The sequence below is a fragment of the Sinocyclocheilus anshuiensis genome, unplaced genomic scaffold, assembly GCF_001515605.1.
Source record: "Sinocyclocheilus anshuiensis isolate Anshui unplaced genomic scaffold, SAMN03320099.WGS_v1.1 scaffold662, whole genome shotgun sequence".
NCBI classification, from domain to species: Eukaryota; Metazoa; Chordata; class Actinopteri; order Cypriniformes; family Cyprinidae; genus Sinocyclocheilus; species Sinocyclocheilus anshuiensis.
In genome coordinates this window covers 150,324-175,587 of record NW_015544156.1, presented here as the reverse complement: position 1 = coordinate 175,587, position 25,264 = coordinate 150,324, and the positions used below count along the sequence as shown (strand labels likewise).

The window sequence follows — 25,264 nt, the reverse complement described above, 5'->3', positions numbered from 1 at the left end:
TTAATAATCACTTTAATGTAGCTTGCGCTCACTGTTGTACACGGAAGCAGTTCCGGGCGGATGAAGTATGAGTTCAGTGCTGCGCATTTTTTATTTAACTTCTTTTGAACTGATGCATGCAACACCCGCTGAGTGCCATGAAACAGCTTGAAAGATCAAAGACAATTTTTAATATACCTCCGACTGGATTTGTCTGAAAGAAGAAAGTCATATACAGCTAGGATGACTTGAGGGTGAGTAATTTATGGGCTAATTTTCATTTTTGGGTGAACTAACCCTTTAAAGCATGTTGCTAAGAAATGCAGGTGCAATCAAGTTGTCAATATTAATATTATAATTCTGTCTATTGATTTAAATAGTAAAATCAATCCATGTGATAATAGCAGAAGAATATGTGTTCCCTAATCTAAAGTGTTACTATAGCATGGTGTATCAGGTAAAACTGCAAATTAAGTATTAAAATTCTCTACCTATGATAATTTACCAACTATAAATAATGGCAATTATGCCAATCAGATCTGAATATTCTAATCAGATATGAGTTTTCGACAGTTTTACTGTCTTCAGAAATGGCCAGGAGGACGGTGTGTTCTTTAAAAAGAAGAGAACAGAAGGAAAGCTGGCAGTGTTTCAGGGAGTACATGTGAGTGTGAGGGACTGAGAGACAACAATAAAGAGAGAGAGAGATTCTTTCAAAGTCTTTATCATCCACTATAAACGTTTTGCAGTGCTGAAAAGTGTGGGGCCATTGGCAATAAAGATATAAACCTGCCAAAGTTCACTCTGAAGGCATTGTTCAGGTTGTTTGTTACGCATGTAGTGTGTGTGTGTGTGTGTGTGTGTGTGTTTGTGTTTGAGAGAGAGAGAGAGAGAAAGAGTCTGGTGCTCAGCAGGCCCGGACTGGGCATCAGGAGAATTTCCGGTGGCCTGGCAGGTGATTTGGCTCGCTGCCCTGTATTTATCATTATTATTATTATTGCCCGTCGAATGTACAAAAGAATTCGCCATTCGATAATAAATCTCTAATAAATAATGAATTGGTTAGTCTTGACTGGCAACACTACCGTGCATTTCAATTTAGGACTTCAAGTGCAGGTCAGTTTCATCTGTAAATATGCTATTGTAGTTTTGTCTTTATTTACTTAGTTAAGCATTAAACTGTTAGAAGTAGCAGCTCATTTACTATAATCACTCAAAATACAGTTTGCTAACATCATTATTATCTATTGTAAAGTTACAGTAGTAATTTCGCAAACAAATGTTCACATTGTTTGATAATAGGTTTAGAAGGAGTTAGGGCAGACAACAACACAACCCTTACGAAAATTAACCATGGTTTTACTGCGAATAAAAAAAAAACATGGTTACTATAGTTAAAGTTACTATACTATACTATAGTTACTACACAAATCATAGTTTAACCATGGTATCTGTGGTAAAACAATGGTTATACAAACGGTAATCAATCTGACAAAAACAAAAAAAAACATTTTTACAATAATAAAACCATGGTTAATTTTTGTAAGGGAAAAATATAACTCATGATAATGTAATAAGTTCAGTATTAGGATTTTTCTATAAAGATATTGTCATGATTATTGTACTAATTTTGACTTTTAGGCAATTTTAAAATATATATATATAGTTTTTTAAAAATCTCATTTATTTAAGTCATTATAATATAAAACAATAACACATGGTAGTAATGCAATAATTTAAATGTAACTAAAATAAATTTAATTTAATATAATTAAAATTAATTAAAAATAAATATATATTATGTGCAAACAAATTACAATGAGGTGGTTGTTTTGCAACAAGGTGGAGACAGTAGACGTGCTGATGAAAAACTGACAGGTAACAGACTGAGAGACATCAGGGAAAATGAAGAGACTGAAAAGGAAAATGGAAGTGAAGGTGCAGTTCAAGAGAGAACCTTTAATTATTTTTGCATGGCCTTTTTTTAATGTGTAATGGCAATGGCCATACAAAAAATAATGTTGTCCGTGGTTTCAAAATTAGTTGTTGGTGTATGGGATGACTTGGATGAGTGTGAGATTTCCTGGCCTGAAATTTTGTCCCAGTCCGCCCTGCTCAGGCATACACGACTACAGTCAAATACATTAGCACATGAATATTCGACAAGTTCATGGCTATGAACCACTGTGAAAATACTGTGACATGATATGTTTAATTCAAGATCATGTTATTTTGATGTTTTAAGTTCATTTGTTAAAATTCTATTTTGTTAAATACAAAAATATTTAACAATAAGTTTTGTAATCACTGCATAAGGTTAGCAACAGGACCCACTCAACACACACACACACACACACACACACACCAAAGAAATATTTGACCACACCACGGCCCTTGATTTTTTACTTTTTATTTTTAATTGGTCACTGGATTTATGTAACTTTTGTGCTTTCCCGATTCCTTAGCCCAAGCTTTCAGAAACAGACATTTTACTGTCAGTAATTCTGCTGCAATCAAAGTGTTAATGTGGATGCTTACATATAACTATATACAGTAGGATAAGATTTATAGAAAAAAAGGCTAAATAACAAATACTCCAAAATTGCATAGTGTGAAACTACAGGCAAATCTCCATATCATTTTAACAATGCACAGCGGTGACCATCCACCCGCTGGACAAAAGGTAAAAACAACACCAGGCTCAGATCTGCCATGTTTAGTCACTATGAACTGGAGCTAAACTCTATAGAATGCAGCTTTAGGGCTGCCCTCACATACATAAAACTACAAACAAAGTCACCAAAAATATATATGGAAAAAAAAAACATTCATTAACAAATGTAATGCTGGATGACATTAGAGAAACAGAAGATAAATAAACTATATATTAGAATTCTTTGTCAGAAGTGAACACCATGTAGTCTTGCTCACTGAAAGGTAGCACACATATAGTTGCATAATTTTACTATATACTCAACAGAGCTAAATCTCAACTGGTTGATCATCTATACCAGGGGTTGCGAACGTCAATCCTGGAGAGCCGCAGCCCTGCAGAGTTTTGCTTCAACCCTAATCAAACACACCTGAACAAGCTAATCAAGGTCTGAAGGGTTACTAGGAAGCTACAGGCAGGTGAGTTTTTATTAGGGTTGGAGCTGAACTCTGCAGGGCTGCGGCTCTCCAGGACTGGAGTTTGCCACCGCTGATCTATACCATCGATGTATATCAACATTTCACTCAGATCTAAAAATGCTTGACTTAATCAAATTCTATCCCAGCCTCTGAAGAGTGAGATTATTCTGACATTTTCAACCAAAGGACACGGGATACTCCGTTTGTAGCGCCTAAACCTGTCTGACACTCTCAAAATACAAGAATGTCAGATCAACTGTCCTAGCTAGCATTATGAAGATGAAGAAGTAATAGTATTTTAATCTTTTTTTTTTTTTTGGCTATGGATGAAGCGTAACTGTATAGTGAATTGTTGTTTGTTGACCTGCCCTCTTGATTGCTCAAGGCAGATTTCTCCTAATGGACACAATAAAGGATAAATTAAAACCAAACCAATAGGCCTTACAATTAGTATTTTTTTCTGGATACTTCTACTCAAAGCACTTTACAGATAATAGGGGGAATCTCCTCAGCCATACTGTATGTGGAATCAATCATTTTGATCAAGCATTATGGGGCATTTCAGTTAAATCAAAGTGAATTGTATTATTTTGTATTATTTTGCATAATTTAATATGTGCATTAAGTCAAGGCTACTCAGGTTTCTCCAGTGCTTGTAATTTTAATAGCTTCTGCATTAAGTACCCAAGCCAGAACATCAGATAGTTATCATTTCTTGTCAATTTAACTTCTTCCACTTTTAGGATTTCACAGACTCCCTTGAGTTTAAATTCCTCAGCAGGCATCATTTGGAAGCCGACACGTGTGGACTGTAGAGTGTGTGTGTGTGTGTGTGTGTACATATCTGTAGAGTGTGTGTGTGTGTACATATCTGTATGTGTGTGTGTGTTTGATGTAACTCAAAGCAATGCCAAAGGAGGCCAGTGAAAGGTATTCACTCTTTTTGTTTCTCTCTAACTTGGCCAGGACCATGTGAAGTTTCCCGGCTACCCATCTGAGGGCTTTTGTCCTACCCGAAAAAGTGGCAGTGCCCCCCTCTTACTCCCCCGGGCAAAGATTTGGGTTTAATCTGGCATGGAGAGGGGTGAGGAGGATGCCAGCTCCATTCAGCCCGCTGATGTCATGCGTATGCCCACCGTGGGAGAACAGCGGATGGACTTGGAGGGGGGCAAAGACCCATTCTGCTCTCACTCAATCCGCTCTCTATCGGGATGAATCACTCTTTCAGGAATAGCAGCACGCTGTGAGGCACAATTGATGGCGATTATCCCAATTTTATGCTACCTTCCAGAGGAGAAGATTCTCTCTCTGACTCTCTTTCTTCCTGTGTCTCTCTCTCTGACAGCTATTACAACCTTTTGGCCCTTATGCAATCAAGCACACACACACACACACACACACACACACACACACACACAGCTCTCATCAACAGCTTATAACATAATAAATTGATAAAACTGGAGTTAAATATAGATTAAATATACTGCAACACCTAAAATAAAAAGAAAACATCCATCACAGCAATATATGTTAAATCAGTAATCTAATGACATGATTTGTACAATATACATGAGTGTATTAGTCGAGAAATCTCCTATGGAGACTATGCAGATGTCTACGCAGTAAGGATTGATAATATCAGTGCTGATCTAGTATATCATGCTTGGATTGCTACATTTACAGCAAAGTTGACATGATAGGCCATTATTGTAGGTTCTGTTCCAGAATCTACATGGAAACGTGTGATCTGACTGTGAAATCTCTCTTCGACAATTGTAATTTCATGAAGAAAGTTATTGGCACATTCAATATATTTTAAGAAGCAATTGCTTATGCACAATTATCAAGACGCCTGAGAAAGCTCAAATCATTTTAGATGACTTATATCACTTATCTTATTAGATAATTATTGTAAACATTATCAAGAGAATATTAGCTTATTTTCTGGAAATCTCACACAGAAATTTGAAACATTATAAATATTGCAACTAAATTCATCATACTCAATCATTCCAGATTGACTTTTCATAATTAATTGTGGTCAAGATAGCAGAAAATAGCACATCTATCACTATCATAGTGTCCTAACTGGGTTAAAGTCACGAGTCACTACTGTGGTGACATAAGCGCTTACACACACACACACACGCACACACACACGCACCCACCCACACACAGACACAGACAGACACGCACACACACACACACACACACACACACAGACACAGACACGCACGCACGCACGCACGCACGCACGCACGCACGCACGCACGCACGCACGCACGCACGCACGCACGCACGCACGCACGCACGCACGCACGCACGCACGCACGCACGCACGCACGCACGCACGCACGCACGCACGCACGCACGCACGCACGCACGCACGCACGCACGCACGCACGCACGCACGCACGCACGCACGCACGCACGCACGCACGCACGCACGCACGCACGCACGCACGCACGCACGCACGCACGCACGCACGCACGCACGCACGCACGCACGCACGCACGCACGCACGCACGCACACACGCACACACACACACACACACGCACCCACCCACACACAGACACAGACAGACACGCACACACACACACACACACACACACACACACACACACTGTCCGGGGTCAAGACTCGGGGCAACAGTGAATGTCAAATCCGGAGGACACACACGTATATTCCCATCAGGTCAAAACAAATAGCAAGGACAAATTAGCATTTGAGTTTTAAGGACTGAAACACACTAACAATGCAATTCAATACCAAATTAACTAGAAATACAAATTCAAAGCATATTGACCAATTAAGTGGTAAAGTAAAAATCTAGGGGGGAAAGTAAGCATGACTGAGCATGTATCAGTGTTGCCAGATTGGAAATGTCCAATTCTTCCAAAATTATTGTATTTGGAAGAAAGTTATCGTACACGAGTCAAACGTTCAGAATACAGCTATTTATCTAGATGTTACAGCTATTTATCCTTTCCAGCACTAATTTTCAATACTTTATTGCTAAACTATCGACCTCAGCTTTGAAAAAAAAAACTGACCAAAGTGCGGCAGGAACGTTAACTTGTGCTCGTGAGAGAGAGTCATTCTCCACAATGATTGGTCGAGAAGATGTGAGATGAGATGTAAGACATGCGTAACACATTCAAGTCTCCTCACAATCATGAAGGTGCACGTACAGTTGGACCCACACAGCTAGATCAAGGAGTATAGAAGCCCTATGATTACAACGACTATCATTTGGTGTCACAAAATTCTGAAATTATCGTACATTATGGTATTATTGATCGTACATCGTACAGAGGTCAAAATTATGGTACAAATACGATAATTATCGTAGGTCTGGCAACACTGGCATGTATCAATCACAAGAATATTCTGGATTATTACATGTCTCGCTCTTGATTCTGATGGGTCATTCTTCATATTTCAACTTTATTTACTTATGTAGCAAGCAGCCGTGTAATAAACAGGATAATGTCCATCCAGCCAGTTGTTATTGCAGAATAAATCCCTTCATTATCCCTTACTTTTTGCCTTACTCGTCGGTAAGGTTGCATATATTAATACATTTATTAATACAGTTGAGCTGAAAATAGTTCAAGTACATAAATAATTTTAGACAAAATTAATATTTAAAAGGATTTACATTATAATTATTCATTTTTAATTGTTAAAAAAAAAACAAAAAAAACAGTCTCTCTTATCTGACACACTCAGTTCAGTCTCCTAATGAGCTGATGATCTGAATCTGGAGCCTTAAATAAGGACGACATACAAAATGTGCAGAGCAGTGAGCATCAACTACTAATGTATAAATTTCTCCACATACAAAACATAAATAAATTTGCTGTTATTTAGCACCAACCATCTGCATCATATTCCAGGTTTTGTAGGAGCTGTGAGGTAAAATATAAGCACATGCCTGACCCATATGTGCGCTCTCTCAGTGTGCACGAAAACACATTCTGGCTGTAAAGAGTGAGTGATTAGGGAATTGTGGGTTGTGCACAGGTTTCAGATGTGATCTGTAATGATGTGTTCACAGATCATTCTGGTTGAAGGGTTACCAGGCTCCCATTCATCTATAGTGAGCGCACAGAGGGGCACTGCTGGGGCCAAGGGCCATTACAGTCTCTCCCTCTCTTTCTCTTAGTTTTTTCACATGCTTTGTCTTTCTCTTTCTCACTTATTTTCTTTGATTCTATGCTGTATGTCTTAACTTATTCTCTTTTATCGCTTGTACACTTGCTTGTGTGTTTTGTCAGATTCCACAAAGCTTTTCTAGAGGAATATTCCAGGATCTTTTCAATCTAATGTTTATGGAGATGATTTGTGCCTGGAGTGCTAGCAAAAATAGTTCCCTCATGTATGTGCATTTAGAAACATTTGTACAGTCAATATTCTTTTAACGGAAGTCTAGCATGCACTATGAATAAATGGTTCAAGTGTGCAACTACAGTTTGACAGTAACACACAGTTAGCATGTGACTGCTTTGATAGTATCAATTGCCAACCCAGTCTGTGTAAAGTTTTGTCCAATCTCATTACACCAGTAGTGCATAACCAGAAGAGCATAGACCAATAGTGCAATAATAGAATAGGCTAACTGAAATAAGCACAAATGTCAAAACATCTTCAGGACCCAAAACTGTCTCCGTCTCCTGAAGGTTCAAACCTGTCTTTCTTGTTTAGACTCAATTTGTAATGGGATTGACTGTAAAGATGTTTCCTGAAATCTGTAATCATTCTGTGATGTTATCCTCTCATCTCTGAAAACTGCCTTAATCAGTGGCCACACTGACATGTACCCTCATAATGTGATTCTAATGTGATTAAAGCAATACCGTAGCTCATGTAAGCAGAATGCTGTGATTATATTAAATTACGCTTCTAATCAGAGCAACCATAGCCAGGGTATGATATGTGGAATACTGCGATTTGAATTCAGGTACATTTAAACTTTAATCAGATTTCCTCTACTTGGACTAAAATGTGTGTACTAGTGGATGATGGCTTAAGCCAGGTTCGAAACACAGAGGTGTAGAAGATGACAGGATCTGAGGAGGACTTTGCATAACATAAACAGGAGTAAAGATAATGTACAATCATCATCACCTTTGCCAGCACATTACCAGCATAAACCAGCAAAGGACCAGCTTAAACCAGCAAAGGACCAGTTTAAACCAGCAAAGAACCAGCATAAACCAGCAAAGAACCAGTTTAAACCATCATCCCAGCGTCAAAACGTACCTAACCAGCATATGCTGGTTTTTTCAACAGGGTGGTGTGCGTGTAAAGGTAGCCAGCGAGTTGGAGCAGCTCTGTTGAGCGCTGAGCATGAAACGGCGTGCATCTGTTATCTGACTGTAGTGAAGAACAGCATTTGATAAGCTCAGCCTGAACCTCAGAGGAGCTCATTAAATCAAGCACCCATCCCCCACACTTCCACACAGAGAGAACCAGAGAAAACAAAGCGGACAAGCAGGGAAAAGACGATAGTGAATACTGACAAACCTTCACTTCTGCTTGTAACACACACTTGCACTCACACATAGCACATCCCATCACAAGCACCAGCATTCTGCAAAACAAAGAGATTGTGAAAGAAATAATAGGACAGAAGATAGATTGTCCTTCACTAACTTTAAACAAACAACCAAACTTTAGCTAATTTCTCACAGCCTTTGCCCCGCACAGTCTAATTTAAAGACACCTTCCTTTCAAGCAAAGTCAGTTCGCTTGGCGGCCATTTTGGAAACTATTTTGAGTCATGCAAGTACACTTCCTGTAGAACTGAATGGGGGAATACTGAAATCTGCAAATTACAGATTTCTCCAGTTTTGGAGAGCAAAAGCTGAGCGCTAGTTTGAAGTTAAGACCAGGTGGTGACGTGGGTGATTGGTGATTTTATTTGAAAGGCAGGACTTACTTCACTGGAGCCATATTAGTCTTTAAAGTTTTACCCATTCACTGTAATACCAGCATTCCATCTCAGATATATAACATTACAACTACAGCTGTAAAATAAAACCGCAACACTGAATATTTCTCTTCTCATGCCAGTCAAATTGTCATAATCCATGTGCATATCCACATTCACATTAGTGTCTTCTGCATTACCAAAAAAATTAAACCACAAAGTCATATTCTGAATAAAAAAAATGTTGGCCTACTTTTTTGGCAGGTAAGTTTTTCATTTTTTTATAGTCGACTTTTTTTTCCTACAGTGAATAGATTATTATGGTCTGATCACAAAAATACTGCATTGACAAATACATTTAAAATATTTTAAAACAGTATGTATGTCAGTATCTTTTACTTACATATAGGACCAAAATCTAATTTAGGCATAGGGACAGTTATAAAAAAAATCTTCCTTGCTTTTGTCCATTCATTGTAAAATAAATAAATTAATTAAGTAATTAAAAAAGGCTTCTGACATTTATTTTGCTGCTAGACAGATAAAGACTTAAAAATCTGTTTAGTCTTTGTACATACAGGAAAAAGCAAAAATTTTAGTTGGTAACCTGTACTCATTCAGCCATATTATCAAAAAACCTAAAACTCAAATGGTTTGTTCTGGGATTCTGATTGAATGCTGTGGTTGGTTACATGCATTTCTCAGTATGCTTCTTCCAAAGTCTTCATATGATTTTTTTTTTTTTCAAACGAAAGTTAATCTCTTTCTCAAAATGCACTAAAACTATCAAAACACTTCATATTCATATACTTTGATTCATGACTCACTATTTCAACTCAATTCCAAATATTAGCAAATACACAACAAGACGATTCAAGACATAATTTGAACAATTATTTAAAACAACATAGGATTTTTCTGAAGGACTGCACCCCAAGACTCACCAAAAAGCCTACGCACTGTGCCACAATTAATGTAACTTCTTTAATTTAATACAAATAAGAGAGACTAGAGATTGTGACAGGTTTTGCTTTAATGTCTGTAATTCTCAGATTTTTATTTGCATAATGTATCTCAAACTTTGAGGGAATTCCCTACATCTATCTGCTACAAATGAGTTCTTTTGAAATGTACACCTTATTTCTAATGTCAAGCACGGAATGCTGTTATGACCGACGAATATCAGGTGAGTTGTAAGTGTTGGAACACTAGAATACACAGACATCAGTTTAAACCCCATGGCAGGAATTCTTCTCCCAACTCCGTCTCATTTTAGTCGAAGCATTACTATTAAACAAGACTTTTGTAATTAAACAACATTTTACTCTAAAACATCCAAAAAGTTGGAAAATTATCAAACATATACTTAAAAAAAACCAAAAAACAGTGGGCCTCATTTATGAAAATGTTGCAAATATATGAGTAAATAAAACAGACCTTCCTGAAAACTCTCTGCCAGATTCACAAAGACTTTGCATACCTCAGATCTGACAGTGAAGTGTGAGTATGTGAATGAATTACAGTCAGTAACAGGGCATGTGTGCACACTCGTTCACAATTAGAATAATGCCGCCCATGAATTATGTGTGAAGCTATCTGATCTTCTGGACTCCTTCCTCAGCTTCAGTATTCTGCATGAATGCAAAAAAGATAAACTGCCCATATGATAAAAAAAAATAAAATCATATCAAGTCTTAAGCTTGCACACAAATACTGTACTATTACTCAGAATAATAGCAATCTATCTTAAAAAGGAAAACTGACTATGCAGCTTACAGTCAGTAACAGGGCATGTGTGCACACTCGTTCACAATTAGAATAATGCCGCCCATGAATTATGTGTGAAGCTATCTGATCTTCTGGACTCCTTCTTCAGCTTCAGTATTCTGCATGAATGCAAAAAAGATAAACTTCCCATATGATAAAAAAAAAATAAAATCATATCAAGTCTTAAACTTGCACACAAATACTGTACTGTTACTCAGAATAATAGAAATCTATCTTAAAAATGAAAACTGACTATGCAGCTATTTTTTTTCTCTCTCTCTCTCTCTCTCTCTCTCTCTCTATATATATATATATAAATTTACAATTAGTTAACTGGTTAACTAATTATTTATGTTATGCATATATCATTATAGCAAATAGTATTATCAAAACACAGTGTAATTGTTTTTCCTAAAATAACACAAAACATGGATGTTTTAAGCATAATTTATGCATGTTTGGAAGCAGGTGTAATTTTTTTTATACCAACTAACATTTTGAAAATAGACACTTTCATGAATCTGAAAAAAATATGTCAGAATGGTTTTATAATAAATGAATTCTTCTCATGTTTTATGAATGGAGCTCAGTGTGTGTGTTTGTGTGTCTTCACATTGTGTCAGCAAGTAAATGATCAAAGCAATGTTTCAGACCCAGGGAGGGTTGTCTGCTCAAATATGAAATAATTTGTTGTTGTTGTTGTTTTGATATTAAGGTCAAAGCTTTGTGAAAATGTTATACAACAAATGTCAAGTGAATCAATGATACATCAAGTAATACATCAAATACCTCATCCAGCCTCATGATAGAGATTTCAAACCTGTGCCTGTAATTAAGTGATAAACTGGCAGTGTTACAACTTACCCTGTGTCACAACCAGTCTCCTCAATATTTTAAATATTTTATACTACTTCAAAATAAAATCACTATTCAGATGATTTTTAGCATTTTAAATTGATTATTGGTCAACAAAAATCATTCATGATTCAGAATTAATCACAACGCATATGAATCGGCAGGACTTTTAATCAATGCTTTGAAAAAATGACTCAATATATCAAACTTTTTAAACATATAGATTAAATACACTTAATGAAGTTTGATTAATTACTTCACATTTATTTTAATGATATATACTCTATTATTCAATATTTTATTTAAGAAAAGATTATTCAAGGCAATTTTGAGATTTATCAATTTATTTAATTTATGAGATTTTTATAGTAATAATTTCTGTACTGAGCTTGCACAATTAAATAATTTCCTCTCCTTTTCATTGGCATGTGAGAGAAAAGTAGGTGTACCCATATCATTTAACATCCACTAATTATTGCGTTGTCACAGCGTATATTTGTTCCCTTTTTATTTGTATTCATGATAATAGTGGTAGTGATAAAAGAAACCGTGTTTTCAAAACTCAATTTCAAGTCAAGCATGTTTCAGACGTCACAGACCGCCCACATTATGTGTTGCATATGGAATGCTAAACTGGAAACACATTTATGATTAGAATTTGATTGGCTCACTTCTACACTATTTCTGGGAGCCTCTTTAATTGTCTGCCAGGAAACAAAGCTGTGTTCATGAAGAATGTACCAATGATTGCTTCACATGAACAACTAAATACTGGATTTCAAGATTTGTGAAGGTAAATTTCCCAAACTTTTCCAGTTCCAGCATTTAGTTGAATGTTAAGCAGGTTAGAAGAGTTAGCAACATTAAAAGATATCCACGAGTTCTGTTGGAGGCTTGGTTGAATGTACAAGATATGTTTTGGCGTGTTTACCTACGGGATATAGGAACGTTTGGCCAACCCTTTGCTGACACATTAATGGATTCCCGAGGCATCTCATTTTATTAAGCGATATCTCCTCTCATATCCATAATGTTCTGTATATAAAGTTTCTCACTGAAAAGGGGACATCAGCATATGCTGGTAAATATAAAAGTAGCAGCGTTTAGTGCTTTTCTATTTTAGATGGATTACAATTCAGAGAACACACATTTATGCTTGACGTTTTTGACATTTTACTTTACAAACTTTACAGACTACAACTAATTTCTTAGTTGTTTTCAAGTAAGGGATAATGTATATCCAGTCAGTTATAAACAAATTTGTTTGTTATAAAATTTGTTTGTTATAAACAAACAAATTTTATTACAAAATAAACCCCAACAGGGTGATCAGGACTTGTAAGGGGTTTATTTTGCAATAGCGACCGGCTCGATGTATATTATCCCACTTACTACACGGTTACTGGGCATATGAGTAAATTCACATGAAGTATTGATTTGAGTTGAAATATTTTATTAGCTAAGAAAAATTGTTCCTAACAAATGACCAATGACTAGTGAACAAGTTCAGACAAGATCAACATTTAAGTGAAAGTGACGTGTAACCAAGTATGGTTTCCCATACTTGGAATTTGTGCTCTGCATTTTTTCCGATCCGAGTGCACACACACAGTAGTGAACACACACACAGTAGTGAACACACACACACACACACACACACACTCACAAGTTCAGACAAGATCAACATTTAAGTGAAAGTGACGTGTAACCAAGTATGGTTTCCCATACTTGGAATTTGTGCTCTGCATTTTTTCCGATCCGAGTGCACACACACAGTAGTGAACACACACACAGTAGTGAACACACACACAGTAGTGAACACACACACACACACACACACACACTCACGGCATAATGCACAGTTATATCACTAATTACATAGCCTTTAACCACATAAATAAAGCCGAAGACATAAAAAAGATAATGGCTTGGCTAACTAGACCAATTATTAACAATTAATGATCCCTCCCCGTTTTTTCTTATACAGTGCATGTGTCTGTTTGACATTAAAATGGAACCTACTATAAAATTGAACCAAGTCTTTCTAAAGCACCTATCACTTAAATAATGATCCAGTAGCTAATATTGATTTAGTTTATTATTTCTGATTTCTGATTACTGCTGTGATGGCACATAGCTATCACCTAGCTTTGTTAGATTTACAAATTTTTCCAGCAAAAACCACACACAATGTCTACACTGCAAGCAGTGCATCAAAGCCCTGTTGCTCATGTAGACTGCCACTCACTTCACAATCACTATACTGCAAATATTCAATGTCATTCATGTCTGCTGGATTGATTTGCAGCATCTGCAAATCAAAACGCTTGATCTGAAAGGAGCCAACTTCTGAAAGATTCAAAGGTTCTCTCAGAGACAAAAAACGGTCTACTGTAAGTGCTAAGCTCTATGTTGCTAAGCTGCTACGCTAAGGTATACCAAGGAGAAACAAAGAAGTTCTGAAAGAAGCAAATTTGGGGAGTTTGCAAACAGCAACAACGACCACAAGCTTAGTGCCCCCCATCTTCTGCAACAACTTCAGAACCTTCTCTTCAGGGATCCTTCTCCTGCATGTTTCAGGTTGTCCGGATCTTCTGTACAGACTTCAGAACCTTCACCTTCAAGGCTCCTCTGTTTTCGTGTTTCCAAACCCAGGACCTTCTCGATGTTCAGGAGTTCATCATTCACCAGTGCTTTGTGTTCAAGACTGTGGAACGGATCCGACTCCTTTCTTCCCACTGCAGCGTGGCTCAGGTCAACAAGTGGAAGACGTCGCGGCCCAGACTCAGCACATGACCAGGCAGAATATTACCCTTTCTAAACCTCTTTCCAGTGACCGTTGGCATTAGTGTGTATTGTCAGTATATAATTATTCATTTTCATTAGATTTTATATAGCTGATGCCAGTTAATAACAAATCTCTCTCTCATGGTAAAGTTTATTTGTTGAATTCAGAATAAGGTTTATCTTATTACCTCCAAAGGAACTACAATTTATCTTTCCATAAGATAATGTGTAACATCCATAGAAACATCCAACTCACTCACTTGCATCTATCAATCTTTTGCACTTTATCCATTCATTGTACCCATTTTGTAGTTTTAAGTTACTCTTGTCTATTCTTTTGTTAATAAAAATCCTTTTATTACACTTGTGTCTTCCTTGTGTTTATAATTCAGTAAGAGGCTCTACAAGTTAACGATATCTCTCAAATCCTTCAGATTGGTCAGACTAAAACTTACTCCAATTCATGTAATTCTCTTCCACGATTGTTCTTTACTGTCAATGTGAAATTCCTATCTGGTGCCTCATAAAATAGTATGACCAAAACCTAATATTAATATCAATATTTAAGCCCAAGTCCATTACACTGGTGGTGCTACTTTGATCTAAGCCCACTACATTTAGTGGCGGCCCATGTGAGGCTATCTAACATTGAAATCATTACACCGGTCTGAACCGGTCCGATGACACATTACTGTACAACCTCTGAAAAATACCATTTTATTTAAAGGAAATGGCAAGATTTGCATTTCTGTGTGTTCTGTGTGTGACATGCTGATGTCAGACAATTGTGTTTACACTGCAAAAATAAGTTACTGTTTGGCTTCCAATGAAAATATATACACATCCTGAAATGTTTACTTTATAGGCATACAAAACAGCATACATTTTGGTGTATGTCTGTATCTGAGTCTGTATCTCATATAGAGACTTGTAGTCTTAGGGGCCATTTACACGACAACGTTTTCAGCCAAAAAAGGGAAACTTTTTATGCGTTTTGCCTGTTCGTTTACACATCAACGGTGTTTTGGGGACTGAAATGCATATTTTTGAAAACGGGTTTCAAAGTGCAAGTTTTTGAAAACGCCACCGTTTCCGTGTAAACACCCAAAGTGTGAATCTTTGAAAACGCTGACGTCATGCGCGTGTGTAGTACTTGTTAGATATGTAGACATGCGCAGTACGTGCCGATTTTAAAGGCAAGCGTGAACAAACATTCACAACAATGGCAGAGTGCATGATACTATTGTTGCTGCTCAAGAGTTTGCTAACGCTTCTTCAGCAAAGTGTGGATTTAATATGTGTAAACGCGAATCGTTTTGAAAACGTTGTCGTGTATACGTGAAACTTTTTAAAAATGCAAGGGAAAAATGTTTCCGTTTTTTGACTACATCGTTGTCATGTAAACGTAGCCTTAAGCACGGTCACATGGATATATTCATATCACATAGATTGGAAAGATGGAGTTCTGCATTAAAAAAAATTAGGCGTTGTAAGCTCCATATCTGGTTATTTCGGGAAGGAAACAGGGCGAGGATGCAGTATCTACAGTCCTCCGCTGACTAGGATTCCTAAAGAGAATCTGGTGCAGGTTTTGGCGTACGTACTGAACACTTTGGTGTGTAAGCAAAATCTGACTTTTGTGCGTATGCACATTTTTAGAACAAAATTATGTTTTATACATGAGGCCCCTGGTCTTATTGTGATGGAACAGCTATCCAATCAAAGAAAACGCTTGAAGTGGCCAAGTGTAAAAAGGCCACAGATATTTATGTTATATGCATGTATATCTGAAAGATTTTGATAACTGAATGGATCTATTTGCATCTGATGGTTCACACAATGACTCACACAAAGCTCATCAGTTTTGATCAGCAAGACATGAATTTAGTTATTACGCAAACTGTAGACAGTTGTACTTACTCTTTTGCACACATATGCAGAAATATTTTTCAGAAATCTGAATTTATTCTGAAAAAAATCATTGACAGTTGAGCAAAAGCAATAATGGCTTTGGATAATGGCTTCACACATTTCGATGATAATCAAGTGTGGGTGATCTACTAACAACACAGGTGCTTTATAAAGTTCCAAATGTAGGTTTGGGAGGAGCCTAATCATTCTGTCCTGTCAACATCATTACGAGGTTCCGTTGGCCACAGCCGGAGGTAAACACAACGCGCCCCTGTGTTCCCCCAGTGGCCATTGGAAGGGGGAGAAACAGACAGAGATGGAGGCCCTCCGGAAGCCGACGGAGATGGGCATAGGGTGCCATTATGAGAGCTGGCATTGTGTGTGCTGCTGAGATTCTCATGCGTGTCCGTAAAGAGAAGGCGAGGGTGATAAAGCTCTCTCGGATGAAGTGAGTAATGGCTCTGCGCTCCCACACATTCACTTATTTACATACTCAAGAGTGAAATTAATGCCCTGCGATCTCCGACAGTGCACACAAAGATACTCACAAAGCTACCTTAAAGCCCTATTAGAGACTCGAGTGGAAATGGTGGCTTTGAGGTAAGGAGAGGGTTCATGCTTCTGGGGTTGGGGAGGGGCACCGGCAGGATGGGACTGGATAGGACTGCCAACAAGTGTTGTTTCACTCACAACAATCACAATTATAAAATGATGTATGAGAACCGCTGTATTTATCCCACTTAAAATAGAGTTTATGCCACAGTAATGGCTGTACGCATGAGCCTGGACTGAACAGTTCTGATTTACCTAGTCCATATTTGATCATCCTGCAACCCTACATAAGATAATATGTTTGCAGAATGTGTGGATGGATATTTGATCATGAGCTTTTATAATAAAAACAAGATTGCATATAAACGAATCATTTCATTTCTGATAAAAGCATGCAGTGATTTAGTAAAACACTGTGGAACGCCACACAGATAGATATCTCGTGTCTCGGAATCCAGCTCTGAGGCTATTGTCTTGTGAGGGGAAATCCTGTGATTTTAGCACTTCAGAAGACAAGAGATCTGACAGCTAAAAGAGCAAGACACCATCTTTACTCATTGTCATGACCACATTTATTTGAAGTCTACATAGGCTATGGAGAGACGGAGATGGGGAGGAGAGAGGGAAAAAAAGGAGTGATGAAGAGCGCAGAGAGAAAGGAGTTGGATGGCACTTTGGCAGCACAGACGTGTTCCCAGGAGGATTACTCAAGCCTAAAAACACACACATGCTCACACACACACACACACACACACACACACACATGCTCACACACACATTTCTTCCTCTTCAGTAGTCTTCTGTGAGCTGACACATGTTCAGTAATCGAAATGTGTTCAGAATGCATGTGAGTAGCCTCACAAGCCTACCCCAATTACTCAGTCTTCACCTTCATTAATTTCTCCTCTTCCCTCAGGCCATCTACCTCATGAAATGTTCTCCGCACTGTGCAATAAAGCATGTGCAATACCCAACTATCCATACTTATATTTATTATACGTATGTTATGGATTTAATATATCTTAAATCTATCCACATTCCCTTGCATAATTTTTATATAGCACATCTGAACATACAATATACTATCTACTGTCTCTTTGACTATTGTATATTGTTTTTACATATTTATTTTTACTCACTTATTTTTATTTTGTTATCTGTCTTGTTACTTGTCAACCTGTCTGTGCACTGGAAGCTTCTGTCACCAAAACAAATTCCTTGTGTGTGTAAGCACACTTGGCAATGAAGCTCTTTCTGATTCTGATTCTCTTATATGTAATAGCATATATAGCCTATTCAATACAATGAACTCCCACGTTCAGACATACCTGAATTATTTATTTAGTTATTTATTTTTTCATATCCGGTTACACTTCTTTGAAGAGGAATTTACAGCATGCTCTATTTCCCTGGGGATGTACTTTACATTGATTTTGACTTAGCACACCAACCCCCAGCCTTAATTTCACCCCCATCACACCTGCCTTCACAGCTAATCTTTGACTCAAGGCTCTGATATGACATGAGTGGGGGAGGATATCACAGAAGGGTCTCCATCTGACACAGAATACTTCATAATCCACCACTGTATGTCCAAATCAAAGTATGAAACAACCTGCAAAAATAAGCTCCCCTCTTTTTAAGATTCAATAAAGGTCAATTCCCAATTGTTTTAACCTGTTTGTGTAGTGTAAAGGTTTGAATAAGAATAGATTCAATGGTGCTATTACTGCACAAACACATTTGTGCACACATTATGCATCTATGCCCACGGACACACACACACACACACACACACACACACACACACACACACACACACACACAGTTCCCTTAACACAATGAAAGGGGGACTTGTCATTTTGCCACTCAGGAGCCTTTTGAACTCCAACAGAATGAACATAATGGATTATCTGCATGAAGGCTCTCTCACACATCTCTTAAAATCACATATTAGTCAAGCAGTCCTAGCCAGAAATTTAATAAATAAATACATAATAAATACTCACACCTAAGGATCCCAGATCCCACTGAAAATGTATGAAATTTCTATTTTTTTCTTTTTATTATTACTATTTTGTTGTACTATTATGAAAATAGTTGAAAGACTGATATCTCTTGATTCTCTTGAGATAACAGGTGAATGTATGTGAGCTTAATGCTCTTACAGCTCAAAGAAAATTGAGTTGCTGATTTAAAAGTTTTTATCATTGTGTGCTTCAACCAGTTCATACAGTCATGCAGAAAGAAAGAGCAAGAAAGAAAGAATGAAAGAAAGAAAGAAAGATCCCACGAGCAATTTCAAACACATTACATTGATCACATTAGTAAAGCTTAATGCAAGTATGAATCTATGACATATTTATATAAGAAAGAAAGAAAGAAAGAAAGAAAGAAAGAAAGAAAGAAAGAAAGAAAGAAAGAAAGAAAGAAAGAAAGAAAGAAAGAAAGAAAGAAAGAAAAAGAGCAAGAAAGAAAGAAAGAAAGAAAGAAAGAAAGAAAGAAAGAAAGAAAGAAAGATCCCACTAGCAATTTCAAACACATTACATTGATCACATTAGTAAAGCTTAGTGCAAGTATGAATCTATGACATATTTATATCTGTTACTATGGATCCATTGATGTGAAAACACACACGTGCAAACTAACCTAAACAGATCTCACCTGTCAACCTGGAAGATTCAGGAACGGGTAATTGGTGGTGTTTTCTTCACACTTTGCTCTGGTTCTTTCATGCACTTTGGTGAGATGTGACGCGTTGGTCGCGCGCAGCGGAAAGAGACGCGCGTTCAGCGTTCTGTTTGGATAATCCGGTGTTCCGAGCACATCTACAATCACAGTGAAGGAAGACTACCTCAGTGAGAACACAGGCGATGTTTTCACTCCTCCTGCCCCGCCTCACATCAACCGTTCCTCCTATCTTCACACTCGAAAGTGGGCTACCTTTGAGTAATTCTACTCACATTCATTACATAAATTGACGTTCGCGAATTGTTTTATAATTGAGATGTACCACAGTTAACTGACGTTTCATGTAAAACAGCGACCCTTACGAAAATTAATTTTGGCGTATAGATTACCATTTGTATAACCACAGTTTTACTGCTAATACCATGGTTAAACTATGGGAAGTGTAGCAAAACCATGGTTATGTGTTTACTATAGTTTAACTATAGTAACCATGTTTTTTTGTTGTTGTTTTATTTGTAGTAAAACCATGGTTAATTTTCGTAAAGGAATGGGTGTGCGTTTAGGAATGTTTGGTCCGATATGGAAGAATGGAAAGAGAGCAGAACGGAAAGCGAGGCAAGGTGAATGTGTCGAGTGATGAAAGGATGAGGAGAAACAAAGCAGTCTCACGGCAATTAGTGACGTATTTGTATGAATTTGTAAAACCTCATTCATACCCTTTCCTGGATCTGCTCTCGATCCACCGATGATTAGGTTAGGAGTGGAGTCTCTTGCCTTTGTTCTACAAATCTGCATTTTTATGCGAATCGTATTCAAATTTATAGGCTATGTAATCGCCACCAACTGGCAAATTTGCAAAGTACGTTAGTTAATAAATAAATAAATAGGAATCATATTAGTGGAATTTGAAAATGAGCTTGTAGCACTGCTGCTGAGTGCTCACTATTTTTTTTCCTCAAACGGAATTTGTGACTAGATATTGTTAAAATTAGGCAAATATCAACACAACACACACAATAGGCTACCTTTCAAATAACACAGTATACAAACTAATAATTAAACAACAATCAATTAAATGCAATTATATCCAGATTAGTTTCATTTGTTAGTTATAGATCAGGGGTGGCGAACTCCGGTCCTGGAAAGCCGCAGCCCTGCAGAGTTCAGCTCCAACCCTAATAAAAACTCACCTGCCTGTAGCTTCCTAGTAACCCTTCAGACCTTGATTAGCTTGTTCAGGTGTGTTTGATTAGGGTTGAAGCAAAACTCTGCAGGGCTGCGGCTCTCCAGGACCGACGTTCGCCACCCCTGTTATAGATAGTAACAGAATATCTAGTCATAAATTCTCTTTAAGAAAAAAGGTGAGCAGTGCTGCAAGCTCCTGCGATTAAAACCAGATTTTAGAGCAGGGGTCCTCGACTCTGGCCCTCAAGATCCACTTTCCTGCAGAGTTTAGCTCTAACCCTAATCAAACACACCTGAACAAGGTAGGTGTGTTTAATCCAGGTTGAAGCTAATCGCTGCAGAAAAATGGATCTTGAGATTACACACATTAGTGTCTAGATTACACAAAATAGTATCTAGATTACACACATTAGTATCTTAAGGTACACGTTTTTTTTTTAATGCAAGTAAAGAATGTGACAGTTTATGTAGGGCAGTGTATTGTGTTGTCCACAAGATGCCGCTATGACACTGTTGTGTTAGGACAGATTCAACTATTTTTTGCACTGTTTGAGCCTTTTGATGTACCGTAGTGTTGATAGGCGTGTAGTGCGCCATCTTTTCTTTAGTTCATGTTATCAACACTATAGATGCCGTGCTGTGGAATAAACGGTCAAGCCACGATCCCGAACCCCTCTTTGTCCGTGTCTCCTCTCTACCACCACCCACGGACACACAACACAGCGCAGAGTAGCAGCGGCGGTGCTAGAGGCCTGTTAGCACGCAGAGAGAGAGAGGGCTACATTTACATGTGCCAAATACAGAATCCCATGGACCAAACATATAACATTTAAAAGTAAGAAACATAGGCTAAGTAAAGAAAGTGACAATATTTACATGTGCCAAATATAGAATCACTTGGACAAACAAACATATATACTGATAGCCAACATTACAAGAACAAGAAGACAGTTCAACCGATTTTTTGCTTTATTATCCTCTGAACACACACACTAGACCAGGGGTAGGCAACGTCTGTCCTGGAGTGCCGATGTCCTGCAGTTTAGCTCCAAACCTGAAAAAAAAAACTCACCTGCCTGTAGCCCTAGTAATTCTGAAGACCTTGATTAGCTTGTTCAGGTGTGTTTGATTAGGATTGGAGCTAAACTCTACAGGACAGCGGCACTCCAGGACCGATGTTGCCTACCCCTGCACTAGATGATTCGACCAGACCATGAGACCACACACTTGATGTTTGTAGGAACGATTTCACAGTGACACGTGATCTCACGGACACTTGTGAGATCAAACATGACTAGAGAAGAAAAACAAATCAATGTTGTCAGCTGGCTCTCATGGCGTGCGTTCTGTTTCACAGTGAAAACAAAGTATAGAAAAGAATATGGGTGATGTTCTCTGCTTTCATGGCATGTTTGTGGCTGCCAAGTTTCAACTACAAAAGCACGCTACATCCAGTAGGTGCCGCTTGCTCGCACTCATTGGCTATCGCGGGTATCACGTCAGAGGCAGCCTGATCAAGAGTTCGGCGACACTCTGTCTCGATCGGGAGCAGATAAATAATCGTAATGACACCACACAGAGGATTTTTGGACAAAAAATCACTTGCGACAAGCCGCGGATCGGGCCACACCCCCCGATCGTTCGGGTGTGCAAATTGGGCTTAAAATCGGCCTTAAAATCGTCTAGTGTGCGCGGTCAGCCTAAATCTACAGCATGACTCTAATTTAGAAAGTAATTATTATTATTATTATTATTATTGTTGTTATTGTTATTATTATTATCTGCATATTCCATTTGTTTTGCATTAACTCTGGTATATTCATGTATAGTGTGAACAAAAAGATCTAGAACAGCCATCCTCTCCATTCAATTTCAGACAGTATTGTTCTTTGGCATTGCTACAGAGGTGATTGCTGCAGTATAACGCTTTAACATAAGAAAAGTGGATAGTGATGATAACTTTAAGCTTAGAGGTTATATTAAGCACTTCTACTTCATAAAGCTCCCATATATATATATATATATATATATATATATATATATAAAATGTTTAGACATTTTTCAGTATTTTGTGTCTTGTTGCTATTTTGTTGTGGCCTGTGTGTGAGAAAGAGAGAGAGAAGTGCAATGACCTTTTATAATATATTGCTTATTGACTGCAGTGTAGTGAGAAGAGGTCAATCCTCTAACCTCTGAGTGCCAATATGAAAAGTAATTCATTTGTTAAAGATGCATTACAGCCGAATAATGAATGAATGAATAAATAAATAAATCCATACTTAATCATGTAAATAATGAAGTGATCATGATTAATTGCATAACTCAAAATGTATAATCAAAACTAGATCCTCACACTGAATTTTCAAATTAATGTGAAAACAAAGAAAGTATTTCAAATGTTTGTTTAAAATGTTTGTTGCCATCTTTTTTTGTTTAACAAGTATTATCCTGTGAAGGCCAGTATCACTGATACCAATACTGATACAGATGTCTCTATCTTTTAGTTTTAATGAAAGCATATCAACCCATTACAGTAGGTCTAAATTACACATTTGTTATGCCTTTTATTTTGTGTGTTCGATAATATTTCAGTCTTAGTCAATATTATCTGTTTGTGCTGTTAGTTAATTTTGACCTTACTTTAAAGTTTATTTTGTGTATTAATTTTACAGTAAATAAGTAATAAAATTACAAGGTAAAACATTAAGTATCAATATTTATTTATTTTACCTCATATTCAAATTTCTTTCCAGACTTGCATCTGCATGTAACTGTGTAGTCAAGCACGTTACCGACAGGATCAAAAATTGGTAGGTTATGTCCTCAGACCGTGGGTCTGATTTGGCAGTTTGCTTTGAGTGAAGTAACTCAGTGACTCTATTGGTTGTCTCTTTCTCCTTCATCACCTCTAGGTATGGATGCTTTTCCTTTTTCCTTTTTTTTTATTCTGCTGGTACTATAGCACTGGTTTGGTCAGTCTCACATTTGGTTCTCAGATCTGGTGTCTCTGGCGGAGGAGGTTCCCTTGGAGATCCCAATCAGAGTAAATCTACTTGCAGGCTCTGGGACCTGTGTGGCCTCCTCAACCGGAAATGTGAAAACTCTGGGTTTGGCCCAGAAAGGTTCTCCATGAGAGTCATCAGATCCAAGCAGAAGATGCACTTTCTCTTTTCAATTATCTTCAGGTCAGAAGTTCAGGATGCCAGTATTTTCCAAAAGAAAAAGAAAAAAATGTCTTCTTGTTTTTAAATTAAAGATTTTCTCTCTCTCTCTCTCTCTCTCTCTCTCTCATGTTTTTTACTGAGCAGGTCTCAGTGATGAGTATGAGTGGATTGTAATAGTGTTGAAGCATGTTTAATTTATTCGGTTCTCCTGAAATCTGTCACGTTCGCTACTATGTTGGAGCGAGAAACGAGGAGACGTGGAATACATCAACAAGGAGATTTTAATGAAATCAAAGGAACCACGAAAACACATGTAGCGGAGGAGGTTGACATTCACAGACATGGAACAGAGTCTGACATTACTCTCCCCTCCCGGGAGAGGGGAGTAATGTCAGACTCTGTCAGACCTCGCACCAGACAACATCGAACGGGGAGGGGGTTGGGCACTCTGGAGGTCCCTCAGGACAGACACGGGATGGCAGCGGTACCCATTCGGGGCGCCATGGTGGATCAGACAGACTAGGAGGCCATGGCGGAGCAGACAGTTCAGGAGGCCATGGGCAGGACGGGGACAAGGAAGGCCTCCAGGGCGGATCAGGCAGTTCATGAGACCATGGCGGAGCAGGCAGCTTGGGGAGCCATGGCGGATCAGGGGACTCAGAAAGCCATGGTGGAGCAGACAGTTCAGGAGGCCATGGTGGAGTAGGGAACTCAGAAGGCCATGGCGGATCAGGGGACTCAGAAAGCCATGGTGGAGCAAACAGTTCAGGAGGCCGGCGGGCCTGACTCGGGAATGGCTGGCGGACTAGACTCGGGAACGGCTGGAAGACTTGGGAATGCCGCGGCTGGCAGGCTTGACAACGGCGCGGTGAAGCGTGCAACGGTAGAAACAAATGGGAAACCAAACACTTTCAAAAACCAAAAAACAAACACGGGGAGAATTGGCACCGCTTACTGTCTTGGTATTCTGTCACGTTCGCTACTGTGTTGGAGCGCGGAGCAAGGAACGAGGAGACGTGGAGTACACCAACAAGGAGATTTTAATGAAATCAAAGGAACCAGGAAAACAAATGTAGCTGAGGAGGTTGTCATTCACAGACACGGAACAGAGTCTGACAAAATCATTATGAATAGCAGATTAAAGTGGACTCTGATGTTGCCACAAATCTGTGTGCAGAATATGTCAAACTGAAGGCCATGAATGAGAGGAGCATGGGGCATATCATCCGAGACCTTTTAATTTCTGTCTGTTACTGACTTAGCAAGTTCTATGAATGTGTACCTTGTTTGCTTTTCCCTACTTA

The 25,264-nt window shown here is 38.2% G+C and overlaps 1 protein-coding gene and 1 long non-coding RNA gene across 3 annotated transcripts in view; one reads left to right on the top strand and one right to left on the bottom strand.

The window, feature by feature from the left end:
* LOC107695425 (excitatory amino acid transporter 2-like) overlaps positions 1-19,819 on the bottom strand; it is a 57,352-nt gene extending 37,533 nt beyond the window's left edge. Inside the window, exon 1 of one of the 2 annotated variants that reach the window (XM_016495326.1) lies at positions 19,585-19,819. The gene's annotated coding sequence lies outside the window, so the exon portion shown is untranslated. The remainder of the gene's footprint in view (positions 1-19,584) is intronic. The other variant, XM_016495325.1, reaches the window with a different exon arrangement.
* Positions 3,172-4,627, top strand: LOC107695427 (uncharacterized). The gene is made up of 3 exons (XR_001634993.1): positions 3,172-3,267; positions 4,078-4,354; positions 4,457-4,627. It is a non-coding gene; the product is annotated as an uncharacterized LOC107695427 (long non-coding RNA).
* Positions 19,820-25,264: the final 5,445 nt, after the last annotated feature.